Source organism: Eurosta solidaginis, chromosome 1 (genome assembly GCF_040869045.1).
Source record: "Eurosta solidaginis isolate ZX-2024a chromosome 1, ASM4086904v1, whole genome shotgun sequence".
Classification (NCBI taxonomy): Eukaryota; Metazoa; Arthropoda; class Insecta; order Diptera; family Tephritidae; genus Eurosta; species Eurosta solidaginis.
In genome coordinates this window covers 278589970-278606538 of record NC_090319.1, presented here as the reverse complement: position 1 = coordinate 278606538, position 16569 = coordinate 278589970, and the positions used below count along the sequence as shown (strand labels likewise).

The 16569-nt window shown below is 40.2% G+C and overlaps 1 protein-coding gene across 1 annotated transcript in view; it reads left to right on the top strand.

Annotated features, from left to right (window-relative positions):
- The first annotated feature begins 13902 nt into the window (after window positions 1-13902).
- Window positions 13903-16569, top strand: part of LOC137237368 (uncharacterized) — a 40401-nt gene continuing 37734 nt past the window's right edge. The window contains exon 1 of the mRNA XM_067760913.1: window positions 13903-14473. The gene's annotated coding sequence lies outside the window, so the exon portion shown is untranslated. The remainder of the gene's footprint in view (window positions 14474-16569) is intronic.

Genomic DNA, 16569 nt, shown 5'->3' with positions numbered 1-16569 from the left:
CCATATCACATAAAAAAATAAATAAATGTAAGGCGTGATAACCTCCGAAGAGATCTAAGGCCGAGCTCCTCTTGCAATTTGCGTCGTGCTCCTCTTGATTTTCCCTACAAATTGGCCGGAGGGACCTACATGTTTTATGCCGACTTCGAACGGCATCTGCAAAGCAGATGAGTTTTCACAAATGAACCTAGGGTAACCCTGGAATGTGTTTGTATGACATGGGTATCAAATGAAAGGTATTAAAGAGGGTTTTAAAAGGGTATGGCCCTTAGTTGTATATGTGAAGGCGTTTTAAAAATATCGACCAAAACGTGGACCAGGGTGACCCAGAACATCATCTGTCGGGTATCGCTAATTTATTTATATATATATTGTAACGAATTTACTTGCAAATCCTATTATTTGCCCTTCTGCTAAGTTCGAATCACTAAACTGTTGAATAAATAACTCCAATATTGAATAATGGAAAAATGGCCTTTATTGAAGTACTTCACAATAACACTTATACTTTGCAAGTAGCTTGCTTAACAACCAAACTGATTGATAGCTCAAATGAAACTCATTATTCATGCCTCAGCCTGTGCCGCTTTTAAACTCTTCGGTTTCCTCGTTCACCCATTTCTCGTAAGGTCTAGTAATTTCGTGAACCTGATGCTTGTTTATGAGCTATATACACGTATATTTGCAATTTGTATCCATATGCGTGTGTATATGTGAGCGGCTGATGATGACATGCGCTTGTGAATATCTCTCTCTGTTGCCCCGCATGTATGTGTGCAGACATAATGATTAATTTGTTTACGTACATACAAGTGTAGCAGCTTGCTTCATTGTGTTGTGGCTTTATTTACTTAGTATCAGATTAGTGATGAGAGTATCACTTAGTGTCACTGATATTCGACATACTGCCCTCCACCTAAGCCTGATCGTCCCGATCAGACAAATCTCTCGATCTAACCGCTGCTAGCCTCTCCAAATGAACCACTTTCATTTTGGTTCGTGGTTTGCCAATGGTTTGTATGCGGTACACTACATCGTTGATCCGTTTTACAACTTTGTATGGGCCTTCCCAGTTTCACTGCAATTTCGGGGACAAACCTTTTTTTCGTTGTGGGTTGTATAGCAGCACCAAATCTCCTCCCTGAAACCCTTCCGAATTAATTGCTTTATCGTACCTCGCTTTCATCTTGTCACTCATAATCTTTGCTCGTTGCCTTACAAGATCGTATATCTCTCTCAGCATCGGCACCTCTCCCATACTTCAAATCAACTGGCAGTCGAAGGTCATTGCCAAAAATTACTTTTGCAGGGGTTGACCCGTTGACTCATGCACTGCTGATCGGTAAGCCATCAAGAATAATGGTATGCGGGTATCCCACTCCTTATGGTACTTGTCTACTACTTTCCTTAAATGCTCCTCCACGTTTCTATTGAAACGTTCCACCATACCATCGGACTGAGGATGCAATGCAGTTGTCCGTGTTTTTCGAATGTTCAATGATTTACACATTTCTTGGAACACAGCTGATTCAAAATTCCTCCCTTGGTCAGAATGTAACTCCATTGGTACACCATACCTTGCAATCCATTCGTTTTTAACCACTTCTGCTACTGTTCCTGCTTCTTGGTTTGGGATTGGGTATACCTCTGGCCATTTACTGAAATAATCCATAACCACCAGTACGTACTTGTTTCCGCGGTTGCTAGTAGGAAATGGACCTGCGACATCCATAACGATACTTTCAAATGGTGCACCTGAAATATACTGCTTCATCTTGCCATGACTTCGTGTTTTGGGCCCTTTCGCTCTGTTGCATACCTCGCAGTTGGCAATCCACTCGGTGACCGACTGACGGCAACCAACCTAATAGAATTTCTGCTTAATTTTCTCCAGCGTCTTCGTAATTCCAACATGGCCTCCACTTGGACCATTATGCAGCTCGTTGAGCACGTCAGGAATCCTCTTTCTGGGAACAACTATCAGTTTCTTCTTGCATTTACCATCCTCACTTTCCCATACTCGATGAAGGCAACCGGATATCAATTCTAAACTGTTCCACTGTGCCCAATATGACTTCGCAATGGGACTCTCTGCTGACATATCTTCTCTGTTTGGTTTTTCGTTTCGTTCGAGCCCTTGCATAACACGTGACAGATCTGTATCTTCTAGCTGGCACTTTCTTAGCTGTTCCTTGTCCCATTCATCTGTACATGTTATAGTCATTAGCCGGACATCTATAATGTCTTCTTTAGCCTCGGCCTTTGAACAGTGCTTGCATTCCAAACTACATGGTCTTCGTGACATTGCATCAGCATTTCCATGGGTGGTACCTTTTCGATGCTCAATGGAAAAGTCATAGCTTTGTAGTCGCTCGATCCACCGTGCTAATTGTCCTTCCGGATTACGGAACTGCAGAAGCCATTTCAACGCTACGTGATCTGTCCTGACGCGGAATCGCTGGCCGTAGAGGTATTTGTGGAAATGTTTAATGCACTCTACCAATGCCAACAGCTCTCTCCGTGTAACGCAATAGTTCCTCTCTGGTTTTCCAATTGAACGGCTGTAATATGCAACTACCTTCTCCTGTCCATCGACCAGTTGTGATAAAACGCCTCCTATAGCATATCCGCTCGCATCTGTATCTAGAATAAACGTTGCAATGTTTGGAAAGCTACTTCTTGCTCCTTCTTCCATTCAAATTTTTTATTTTTCCTTGTTAGCTTGTGGAGACTATGGGCTACGCTGGCAAAATTTGGTACAAATCGGCGGTAATATGTGCACAGCCCAAGGAAACTTCTCAATTCATGCAGATTCTGTGGTCTTGGCCAATCCTTTACTGCCTCTATCTTTTCATTCGCTGTACGGATACCTTCTGTCGTTACCTAGTGACCCAAATAATTTACTTCCTTTTTAAACAGCGCATACTTTTTGGGACTTAACTTCAGACCAGCGCCAGCTTTTCTCTGGAAAACTTCATCTAAGTTTTTAAGATGTTCATCAAAGTTCTTGCCCGATGATGTCGTCCAGGTACACCAAGCATGTTTTCCAATGTAGTCCTTTCAATACCTGATCCATGAGTCTCTCGAAAGTGGCTGGTGCATTACATAGTCCAAAGGGCATTACTGTAAATTGCCAAAGACCATCTCCAACGCTGAGGCTGTTTTCTCTTTGTCTTCCTCCTTCACCTCCACTTGCCAGTACCCGCTTTTCAAGTCCAGTGTGGAAAACCATTTCGTACCAGAGAGCGAGTCCAGAGTGTCGGTAATTCTTGGCAATGGGTAGCTATCCTTTTTCGTAACGTCATTCAACTTCCTGTAGTCCACGCAAAACCTCATTTTTCCATCCTTCTTCTTTACAAGTACTACCGGTGAGCTCCAGGGACTAGCTGATGGTTCGATAACGCCGCTGTCGCTCATTTCTTGTATAATTTGACTCACAACTTCCCGCTTCGCCAGTGTAACACTACGTGGAGCTTGACGTATCGGCCTCGCGTCTCCAGTGTCAATTTGATGTTTCACAACATTGGTGCGGCCTGGTTTGGAACCATCCTGGTCAAATATGTTTGCGTACTTTAGGAGCAGTTGCTTTGCTTTACTCTGATAATCTTCCTCTAGCCCCTTCGTCCATGCCGTGATGTCATTTGAAAGATCAGTATTACTAGACGAAACGTGTTCCTGGAACTGTTCACAGTTCATAACTACTTCGGCCTCTTGGCATCTTCCAAAAATAGCTCCTTTGGTCAAATTGAATGGTGACTTGAACTCATTGAGTACTCTTACCGGAATACGTCCATCTTGTTTTGTCATAGCGAGGGTTTTTCCTACAAGTGTGTTCAGTGCTGATTTATTTGCTGCTTCGACCACCCACAATTTGTTTGTCCCACAATCTCCATCAACCTTTGCCCAGATGACTGCTTCTGATTTTGGTGGTATTTGCTGACTCTCTTCCACCAGCACTCGTTTACTGCTGTAGCCTCTCTCGTAGCCGAAATTAAGTGGCACATCCATGTTCTTATATCGCATCGTCTTGCTTTGCATATCGATTTTGATGCCTTGGTTGATTAAGAAGTCCACTCCAATTATGATTTCATCAACAATACCTGTCACTATAAAATTGTGTAGTACCTTGACGTTCCCAATTGCTACTTCACATTCTACTTCTCCAATTACCTGGGTGTTCCCTCCCGTGGCTGTACGTAATCTTGCTCCAAGCAATGGTCTTATCTTCTTGTTGACTAAATCTGATCGAATGATGGAATGGGATGCACCCGTATCTACAGTCAGTAACCGTTCCTTTCCATCCACATGTCCTCCGACAGTAAGATTGCTTGACCTTCTTCCAATTTGCGATATAGAGATTATGGGGCATTCAATTGAGGGAGCCAGCTGTCGCCCCTTGCGGCTGACTCTCTTTAGTTTAACGATTGAGTGGACTTGGAGATTTGCTCATCTCCTTCAGCTCTGCGTTTACTACCACCCACATTGTTGGAACTGTTAGGGTTGGTGTTGCAATGTCGTGCAATATGACCTGGGCTGCCGCACTTGAAACATTTAATAACTACGGCATTTTTCTGTTGTGATCCCTTCAGTGCTTCCAAAATTGTGTCTACCCAATCTGGTCTTTCCACTTCCACACGATGAGATTTGTATGCTGGTTTACTCAATAGTGAGGCAGTTTCCTGAGTCAATGCATGTGATACCGTCTCTGCAAATGTTGGCTTTGGGTTTGCGTATGTGGCTCGCTTCGTTTCGACGTCCCGAATGCCATTTCTAAAGCTCTGAATTTTTACTCTTTCGGTGTATTCCACGGGTGCGTCGGCATTCGCCAAATGTGCAAGCCTTTTGACATTTGACGCAAACTCCTGCAAAGTCTCATTAGCTTTTTGGTAGCGGTTTTGCAACTCTATTTGGTGTATCTGCTTCCTGTGTTCGCTTCCGTATCGCCTCTCTAGAGCGCTTATCAATGTTTCGTAGTTGTTCCACTCTCCCTCGGGAATAGTCTGTAGGATTTCAGCAGCAGATCCTTTCAATGCCACGAATAGTGCAGCAACTTTATCTTCAGCACTCCAGTTGTTCACTGCTGCGGTCTTCTCAAACTGAATCTTAAACACCTGGAAAGGAACAGTGCCGTCAAAAGATGGAGTTTTTACCTTCGTATTGCTTGCTAAAATAACTGGGCGAATTAGTTGCAACTCCTATATATGACTTCGCAATTTTTCAATCTCAGCATCGATTTTGTTCTCAAGTTGCAAAATTTTTGTGTCTTGCGCCTCCATCTTCAAAGAAATACGTCCTTCTTGCTCTTTCAGTTGTGCAGAGATCTGCGCTGATATTTGTCCCGACATTTGGGATATTCGTGCCTCTTGTGCTTCAATCTTCGATGTTATACGGTTCTCCTGCGATTCCATCTGTGATGACATATACGTTTTCTGTTCTTCTAGTTGAGATGCCAGCTGAGATGTTATATCTGTCTTTTGCGATTCCAGTTGAGAAGCCACTGTCGATGTTTGAGCAGATATTGCAGCCAAAATCATGTTCAAGTCTGTGCTCGTAACTGCTGCGTAACTGTCTCTTCCATTTTTGTTGTTTCCTCGCCTTCAAGATGAAAGTCATACTCTTCCACGTCAATTCCGTCTAATTCCATTGCCTCTCGTAGTCGTGCCTGAAGTTCGAGTTTAATGCCGGTTGTATTCAATCCACGGCTCTCCAACTCCTTCTTCAGTTGCTGGATCTTCAATTCACTGAACTTTGCCATGTCCTTGTTGTCCTCTGGAATTTATTCAACAATCCCACTTCTGACACCAATTGTAACGAATTACTTGCAAATCCTCTTATTTGCCCTTCTGCTAAGTTCGAATCACTAAACTGTTGAATAAATAACTCCAATATTGAATAATGGAAAAATGGCCTTTATTAAAGTACTTCACAATAACACTTAAACTTTGCAACTAGCTTGCTTAACAACCAAACTGATTGATAGCTCAAATGAAACTCATTATTCATGCTTCAGCCTGTGCCGCTTTTATACTCTTCGGTTTCCTCGTTCACCCATTTCTCGTAAGGTCTAGCAATTTCGTGAACCTGATGCTTGTTTATGAGCTATATACACGTATATTTGCAATTTGTATCCATATGCGTGTATATGTGAGCGGCTGATGATAACATGCGCTTGTGAATATCTCTCTCTGTTGCCCCGCATGTATGTGTGCAGACATAATGATTAATTCGTCACAATATAATACCACGAACAGTATTCCTGCCATGAACTTTTCACTTTTCATTTTCTTCTACTTAATATGGTAGGTGTCACACCCATTTTACAAAGTTTTTTCCAAATTTATATTTTGCGTCAAAAAACTAATCCAATCACCATGTTTCATCCCTTTTTCGTATTTGGTAAAGAATTATGGCATTTTTTTATTTTTCCAAATTTTCGATATCGAAAAAGCGGTCGTGGTCATAGTCGGATTTCGCCCATTTTTAATACCAAGATAAAGTGAGTTCAGATAGGTACGTGAACTAAGTTTAGTAAAGTATATCGATTTTGGGTCAAGTTATCGTTTTAACGGCCGAGCGGAAGGACAGACGGATTGGTCAATTTTTGTTCGACTTATGGCATTAAAAGTATTCTAGACAAATTAAATGAAAAAGGGCGGAGCCAGGCCCATTTTGAAATTTTCTTTTATTTTTGTTGAACCATATCATTACTGGAGTTGAATGTTGACATATTTTACTTATATACTGTAAACAATTTTTGTTGTTATATCGGCCTACTGATTTTAAGATCGCGGGTTCGAATCGAGCTCAAGGCCTAACAATAATTTTTTATCATTAATATTGTTATGATAAATTTTTTCTTAATTGAAAAAATTTTTAAATTAGAATAGAAGAAAGAAAAAATTTTAGACAACTGCCAAAGCTCGTTGTATAGATCCATTTCGGGAACTGCTAAATTCCTTCATCGGCAACGTTTAGGCGCCGCTGCTATAACCATTCAGCCATCACAGCGGTTTTTTGTTTGTCTTCATTAATCCTACTTCTATTCTGTTTCGTGCCAATTGATATTCACAACACTGCGACATCTGTTGCAGAATGGCTGTGAAAATTGGACTTGTTTGTTGGCAATGCCGCCATAGTGTCATAATTTATTGACACTTTTTTTTTCCCCGTGCTCTGGGATGTATTAACAATTTTTGTTGTTATATCGGCCTACTGATTTTAAGATCGCGGGTTCGAATCGAGCTCAAGGCCTAACAATAATTTTTTATCATTAATATTGTTATGATAAATTTTTTCTTAATTGAAAAAATTTTTAAATTAGAATAGAAGAAAGAAAAAATTTTAGACAACTGCCAAAGCTCGTTGTATAGATCCATTTCGGGAACTGCTAAATTCCTTCATCGGCAACGTTTAGGCGCCGCTGCTATAACCATTCAGCCATCACAGCGGTTTTTTGTTTGTCTTCATTAATCCTACTTCTATTCTGTTTCGTGCCAATTGATATTCACAACACTGCGACATCTGTTGCAGAATGGCTGTGAAAATTGGACTTGTTTGTTGGCAATGCCCCAGAGCACGGGGAAAAAAAAGTGTCAATAAATTATGACACTATGGCGGCATTGCCAACAAACAAGTCCAATTTTCACAGCCATTCTGCAACAGATGTCGCAGTGTTGTGAATATCAATTGGCACGAAACAGAATAGAAGTAGGATTAATGAAGACAAACAAAAAACCGCTGTGATGGCTGAATGGTTATAGCAGCGGCGCCTAAACGTTGCCGATGAAGGAATTTAGCAGTTCCCGAAATGGATCTATACAACGAGCTTTGGCAGTTGTCTAAAATTTTTTCTTTCTTCTATTCTAATTTAAAAAAATTTTTTCAATTAAGAAAAAATTTATCATAACAATATTAATGATAAAAAATTATTGTTAGGCCTTGAGCTCGATTCGAACCCGCGATCTTAAAATCAGTAGGCCGATATAACAACAAAAATTGTTAATACATCCCAGAGCACGGGGAAAAAAAAGTGTCAATAAATTATGACACTATGGCGGCATTGCCAACAAACAAGTCCAATTTTCACAGCCATTCTGCAACAGATGTCGCAGTGTTGTGAATATCAATTGGCACGAAACAGAATAGAAGTAGGATTAATGAAGACAAACAAAAAACCGCTGTGATGGCTGAATGGTTATAGCAGCGGCGCCTAAACGTTGCCGATGAAGGAATTTAGCAGTTCCCGAAATGGATCTATACAACGAGCTTTGGCAGTTGTCTAAAATTTTTTCTTTCTTCTATTCTAATTTAAAAAATTTTTTCAATTAAGAAAAAATTTATCATAACAATATTAATGATAAAAAATTATTGTTAGGCCTTGAGCTCGATTCGAACCCGCGATCTTAAAATCAGTAGGCCGATATAACAACAAAAATTGTTAATACATCCCAGAGCACGGGGAAAAAAAAGTGTCAATAAATTATGACACTATGGCGGCATTGCCAACAAACAAGTCCAATTTTCACAGCCATTCTGCAACAGATGTCGCAGTGTTGTGAATATCAATTGGCACGAAACAGAATAGAAGTAGGATTAATGAAGACAAACAAAAAACCGCTGTGATGGCTGAATGGTTATAGCAGCGGCGCCTAAACGTTGCCGATGAAGGAATTTAGCAGTTCCCGAAATGGATCTATACAACGAGCTTTGGCAGTTGTCTAAAATTTTTTCTTTCTTCTATTCTAATTTAAAAATTTTTTCAATTAAGAAAAAATTTATCATAACAATATTAATGATAAAAAATTATTGTTAGGCCTTGAGCTCGATTCGAACCCGCGATCTTAAAATCAGTAGGCCGATATAACAACAAAAATTGTTAATACATCCCAGAGCACGGGGAAAAAAAAGTGTCAATAAATTATGACACTATGGCGGCATTGCCAACAAACAAGTCCAATTTTCACAGCCATTCTGCAACAGATGTCGCAGTGTTGTGAATATCAATTGGCACGAAACAGAATAGAAGTAGGATTAATGAAGACAAACAAAAAACCGCTGTGATGGCTGAATGGTTATAGCAGCGGCGCCTAAACGTTGCCGATGAAGGAATTTAGCAGTTCCCGAAATGGATCTATACAACGAGCTTTGGCAGTTGTCTAAAATTTTTTCTTTCTTCTATTCTAATTTAAAAATTTTTTCAATTAAGAAAAAATTTATCATAACAATATTAATGATAAAAAATTATTGTTAGGCCTTGAGCTCGATTCGAACCCGCGATCTTAAAATCAGTAGGCCGATATAACAACAAAAATTGTTAATACATCCCAGAGCACGGGGAAAAAAAAGTGTCAATAAATTATGACACTATGGCGGCATTGCCAACAAACAAGTCCAATTTTCACAGCCATTCTGCAACAGATGTCGCAGTGTTGTGAATATCAATTGGCACGAAACAGAATAGAAGTAGGATTAATGAAGACAAACAAAAAACCGCTGTGATGGCTGAATGGTTATAGCAGCGGCGCCTAAACGTTGCCGATGAAGGAATTTAGCAGTTCCCGAAATGGATCTATACAACGAGCTTTGGCAGTTGTCTAAAATTTTTTCTTTCTTCTATTCTAATTTAAAAAAATTTTTTCAATTAAGAAAAAATTTATCATAACAATATTAATGATAAAAAATTATTGTTAGGCCTTGAGCTCGATTCGAACCCGCGATCTTATATACTGTAAAGATATTCAATTTTTTTGTAAAATTTTACTTTAATTTTGTTTTTAAAGTGGGCGTGTTCGTCATCAGATTTTGCTAGGTTTTATGTTGCACACATATAGCAATAGGAGTAACGTTCCTGCCAAATTTCATCACGATATCTTCAGCGACTGCGAATTACAGCTTGCAAATCTTTTAAGTTACCTTCTTTTAAAAGTGGGCGGTGTCACGCCCATTGCCCAACATTTTACTAATTTTCTATTCTGCGTCTGAAGGTCAAACCACCTACCAAGTCTCACCGCTTTAACCGTCTTTGGTAATGAATTATCGCACTTTTTCGATTTTTCGAAATTTTCGATATCGAATAAGTGGGCGTGATTATAGTCCGATTTCGTTTATTTTAAATAGCGATCTGAGATTAGTGCCCAGGAACCTACATATCAAATTTCATCAAGATACCTCAAAATTTACTCAAGTTATCGTGTTAACGGACAGACGGGCGGACGGACGGATGGACGGACATGGCTAAATGAATTTCCTTTTTCGCCCAGATCAATTTGAAGTTTATATCTATCTGATTAGTTTATGCCGTTACGGATTACCGTTATGCGAACAAAAGTAATATACACTGTGAGCTCTGCTCAGCTGAGTATAATGATAGCAGGATCTGGCAATGCCATTTATGTAATCCTATACATTTCGACGCTGATAACGGCCCGATCGCCAATTATGATGGTAGATTTGGTCTTAGCTCTCCAATATGACGGGTTTATATCTTAAACATTACCCAATCTTTCCACTTTTGTGTGCTTTACGTGGCCTCACAGGGTTAGGTTAGGTTGACCGGCCGGCCTGTGAGGACCTCACATAGGCTGAATGAGTCCAAAGTGTTGCCAGAAGTTTGCTCAACGACCAACATGGAAATCCCTATCAAAAACCAGCACCTACGCTATAAAAGACCTCCGTCCTCTTTGCAAAGAGATAAAGATTTCTAGGACCTATGCTACATGCTGCTTCTAGATCTGATAGCTATCTCAACCCGAATAGCTGCAGTTTTTCTGCCGATCGTAAGACTAGAGCAAATTACTCAATCCGCATTTCATATAGCTACTATCACTGACTAGGCTAATTTTAAAACATGTGACGCCAGAAGGCAGTGTCCAGTCAGAATACCCATCGTGAGCCTACATTCAGACCATGAGACCTGCACATCGTCTTCGAGACTTTCCAGCCACGCCCTTGGTTCCATGTCTATCCTGATCGATCGACAGCACTTGAAACACCTGCAGTGACACCCACCCGTATAAAGGTTATTGTCTTCTCTTGCGGAAAATTGGTAAGCGCAATAAAAATCGCGGTATAGTAATGTTGCCACATACGATACGACTATTACAGTCTCGATGGAGTGTCACAAGGAGCCTCTAGAGGCCTCCCACGGCCTTCAAATCTACCATCAGTAACTTTGCGAATATGTTGCCATGTCAACACTGAGACGCTTTGCGGGTTTGTTGGTTGGCAAAACCGATGGCGGCATGAGCCTGAGAAGGCACTATCAGGAGGTCTCCTTGTCAAAAGAAGACTCAACTTTTAAATTCCCTACTGAGTTCAAACAAGTGATTGTTGACTAGAGTAATTAGCTGTTTCAACAGTGACGTGGATGACAAAGGCGCAAATACACATGTTATTCTTTCTGATCAAATCAAGTACTTCGGGTAACCCTAGTTTTCCATATCGCGTAGTTTTTTTGCGTTTTTATCCATGAGAAGCCCGAACTTCGTTTCTTAAGGCCATTGCGGTTGAATCTGGTGCTAAAGATTCTTGTCCAGTCGCCTTGTCTTAAGTCACGTTTGACATCGGAGAGGTCTTCTCAAAGCTTACGGAGATGATGGTGTTGCTCAACGTCATTTCGAAAAGCCGTGTAATCTCTGCAGAGGGCTTAAGTTCAAACTTCAGACAATAAGCATCTTTTTTCGGCGCTGTCGAAAGCTGCTTTGAAGCTGACAAAAATATGGTAGTCAAATCTCATATGGTGAACCTTCTCCGTCGCGTAGACTTTTTCGTTATAAACCTGGAGACCAAATTGTTCGACTGCAGGACCAAAGACCCCTTCCTTGCCCACCCTGTCGATAAAATCACGTATCTTTGCAGTTTTTAATATAAAGGGTTCTTATTCACGTCGGCCGCAACGATAGTAGTAGGCAGCGAAGTCTTCTTTCCACTACTGAAGGAGCAATGTGGCTTCAATTGCGCTTCCCTTCTTATGTAAACTACGATAGGTGACGCAAGTTCGTATTATAAATCTACATTGCCGCGTCTATTGCGTTTCCCGTATGATGTTGATGTCAGTCTTTCCATTTACGAGCACAACATCCAGCCAAGCGGCCTTCTCCTGCAAGAGTCTGGACGTTCTAAAACCCTTAAACAAGTAGTAAATTGCTTATTTAAGGACAAAAAAAAAAAATAATAGTCGGTTCCTGGCTACCTAGGAAAATTGCTTGACCTCACTTTCTATGTCATTCAACTACTTTCTGTGAATGCGGGGGTGTGAGGACATCCCTGACAATTATCCGGCTGATCTCTTGGCGCGGATAGGTACGCGCGAATTGAACGGGTTTGTCAGTGGAGAGTTCGGGACTCCACTGGCCACTTGTTCTATGCTTCTTGACTCAATTAGCGCCAAAGTAACAAAAGCGGAGACGACAACCTCAATCCAGTAAATGTTGTGATGTCATTGGAATATGGAAGAATTGACTACCTCTTATGGTCACTATAAAGTATGGGTCTCCAAAAAATTTAAAGTGATTGCCCTTTCGTAAACGCAATGATAGCAAAATTGTGCTATGGAATGCTTTTTACTATATGTCGAGGTCTTTCTGTCCCGTTGTTGAGAAAAGCTCATCTTTCCAATAGTTATTGGAGTGTTAAAAGCGCACTGAGCACTATTTCTGCGGTACGTTTTACTACACTTACTACGTTAATGATGTTGAAGGTACATTGCCGGATGCAGATCCGGTATGTTCCGGTAACAAGCACCATTAAGGGGTACTAGCCCGGTCACCTCGGGAACGATTTATTTTGGCCACATGAAACCTCCTAGGCCATACCGCTTTCCCACCCGCTAGATCCATGAGGAACTTGGGGTCGCCAGGGCCTCGGCTGTTAAAGAAGCAGGATTCGCCATGGGTAGGTAAGGTTGACAATTGGGTTGAAGAAGCTAAAAATTGCGCTGACAGCCCCTTAAGAGGGTTGCGCTACACAACCCCTTGAATCAATTTGGTATTTTAGTCGCCTCTTAAGACAGGCATACGTACCGCGGGTATATTCTAAGTTCCCTACCCCGCTGGGTCAACACTTACTACGTCTTACCCAACTGTTGCAAGGAATACGATGAGGTGGAATCATCCAGTCACTTTATGCTTAGCTGTTCAACCTTTGCGAGGACGAGGCGTACACATCTCGGTCGGGACGTGCTCAACTCTCAGAACAAAATTTCCGAGATCGATGTGTGCCTTATTCGCTGAATAACTGGAAGCCACTTTCATTGTTAGAGTATGTGTTAACCCAACGGACCAACATAAAAGTGTCCAAGTGAGCTGTTTCTTAACTGGACAGCCGTTACTCAACCTAACCTAACCTTACCTATGAATATTTAAAAGCTCGTTGCATATTATTCCTGCTGGGTTTGTACAGCAAAGAATTTTAGCAAAGGGTACACAATGTTGCACTTAATTTGTAGATTCGTGTGGGAAGGAGTTGACTTTACACTTTAATGGCCAACCTGTTGACGTTTTTTTGACAGGTCTTAAAATCCCGAGTACGGCACATTCGGTTCTAGAGGAATGTTGCTTATCTTTCAGGCTTGTTTCACCAACCAAAATCTAAGAATATAAGGAAGCAGTGGTATTTCCAAATCAAATTGTTATTATAAATGTTTTAGTTCTGTAATGTCCGCTTTTGTCCACATCCGAGTGCTCTATCATTACGGCTCATAACAAAATTTTAACAAAACCTGCCCTTCATACCGATTTTCATCGCTACTTCGAGGCTTCTGCCTTGCGCATACGCGGAAATGCCAATCAAATTTATGTTGGGGTGAGTTTTTCCACACTCCCGCACTGCAGACATCATACGATAGGATAACCATAAATTTTGGGACACGTTATTTTGACATTAGTGCATTTGCAACAGCAGAAGTTGGAGGTGGCGGCCAGCTGATACCAGGAAGGCAGTAGGCCGGAATTTTATTGGTCAAAACATTCAGTTGCCGCATTAATAATCTGCAAAGTGTAAAGTGCATTTCGACCACAAAACAACAACAATAGCAATACAATAACGCTAGTGCAAAAGAAGCAAATGAATATACAAATTATTTTCAGTGTAATATTTGCAGGATTTGATTGCTGCGTAAAAAGGCAAATAAATCGAAAATGTGAATGTCAGTGGCAGAGTATTTTTTCAAGTGGTTTGAGAAGTGAAATTGCATTAATAACGAGAAACAAAAAATAAAAAAAAAATAAAAAAGTAAAAAGCAAATAGTAAAATATATACAAAAAGCGTGAAATTTATGTACGGGGTCTTACATCCAGAAAAAAACACGACGAAAAGTAGAAGTAAACACTTTTTGTGCAATGGCAAATTTTACTTCAGAGTAAGTGGTCAGCGGGGTCAGCAATTGCGATCATCGAATATGAAATTCCTATGCATTGCAACGCATTCGATAACGATTTTTTGGAAAAAGCAAACAAATATTTTTTATGCGAAAAAGGTAACTGTGCTATGGATGGATGCGTGAAATTAATTTGGTTTTTTTTTTGGCTTTCAAAGGCGATTCTTTCGCAAAATTTTGCAATGTATATACTTTTAAGTGTACCTAAATTTTTTTCACGTATTCATGCACTTTTTCTATACTTTTTTCCACCCCTCACTTATCTACGCATTCGCTGTGTTGGCATTTTCTTTGATATTGCAACGAATTTTGTGTCATTGGAAAAGTGCAATATCGATTTTTCGCCAAGGTTAGTGGGTGGCGTCGAATTATTACCTGGCACCCTTTACATGGCGCCCTGCATTCTTAACCATAAAGTTCTAAACTTGATGCGTCAAATTCGCTTAGTGGTGCACCGATGGTTTAATGCATTTTTGTATGACCTCTGAGGTGCCTAAACAACTCGTTTTCATCGGTTCTAATTCAATGAATCGACAGCGCGCTAATTCGTCTGTTTTAAGAATGCCCTATTTTGTAAGTTTCATCACCGATTATCGGCTTGTATACATTATAAGAGGCATTCCACAGCAATTGAGAAACGATTTTTTCGATTTTCGGGGAAGTGAATATTAATTAGCAGCTTTTGGTCTAATCATTTTTTAAACCATTTTATTTAGCTAGTCTCTGTAGTGTGTAGCGGCCGACCGGTCGGCCGCTGTGAACGAATTTTGTAATTAAAATTTAAGTAACTTCCCGACAAGTTACAAGCTTGAAACTTGGAATATAGGTCAAACCCCGATGACAATGCAATAATAAGAAAAAAAACTCTGACAGGTGGCGCATGCATCGAAATATTTCAAAAAATGGCATTTGTGGTCCGATTTGGTCCATATTTGGAACACATAATACATATATACATGAATAGAAAGCGACTTATGAAAAAAATCGCCGCTAGGTAGCGCAAGGATATTTAATGATGATTTCTCTAGCGACGATCAAGTTATTGCTAATTTATTTGCACAATTTTTCAAATCTAACTATTCCGCTGAAATAATTTCTTTGTCTAGTGAATACCCGTATAAACTTGACTCACTTAATGCAATTAATATTCCATCAATATCTCCAGAAGAGGTTCTTACATATTTAACTCTTTGAAGGAATCTTATAAATACGGTCCTGATCTAATTCCCACATGTTTTCTTAAAAGATGTGCAGAACACATTTATCTGCCCCTAACTGATTTATTCAACATGTCCCTAAAACATGGAGTTTTTCCTTTCGCTTGGAAGGAATCTTTTCTAATATCCCTCCACAAAAACGGCAGTAGGTCATGTGTAGAAAATTATCGAGGAATTGCAAAATTGTCTGCCATTCCAAAGGTGTTTGCAGCCATTGTTACTAATCAGCTAACATTTTCCATTTCTGCATTAATTGCAAACTCTCAACATGGATTCTGTAGAGGCAAATCTACCATTACCAACCTACTTGAATTCACAACGCATGTTTCTAATGGATTTAGAGAAAATCTTCACACCGATGTTATTTACACTGATTTCAGTAAAGCATTTGACAAAGTTTCCCATTCATTGCTTATCCACAAGCTGGATCGACTTGGTTTCCAACCAGGTCTCACTCAGTGGATATCTTCTTATCTCTGCGGTAGAATGCAACAAGTAATTTTTAAGAATACTCTTTCAGAGGTCATTAATGTTCCCTCTGGCGTCCCACAGGGCAGTCATCTTCCAAATTTTAATGTATGCTGATGATGTAAAACTCTTTAGGTCTTATGAGTCTATTGAAGAACGTCCATTGCTTCAAGCGGATTTAAACTGCTTAGTTGCTTGGTGCAACGCGAATTCAATGCCGCTGAACATCAATAAATGTAAGTTCATGTGCCTCTCTCGGAGATATTTGCCAGCAGCCTCTTACGTAATTGATAATTTTTGTATTGCATCAGTAAATTATTTTGTTGACTTGGGAGTTACGATGGATGCTAAACTTAGTTTCAACCTTCATATTATGACTACTGCCAATAAGGCTAGAGGTGTTCTATCATTCGTGAAGAGATGGTCTAAAGAATTTAGTGACCCTTATGTAACCAAAGCCCTTTTTACCACATTAGTTAGGCCGATACTAGAATACGGATCAGCAGTCTG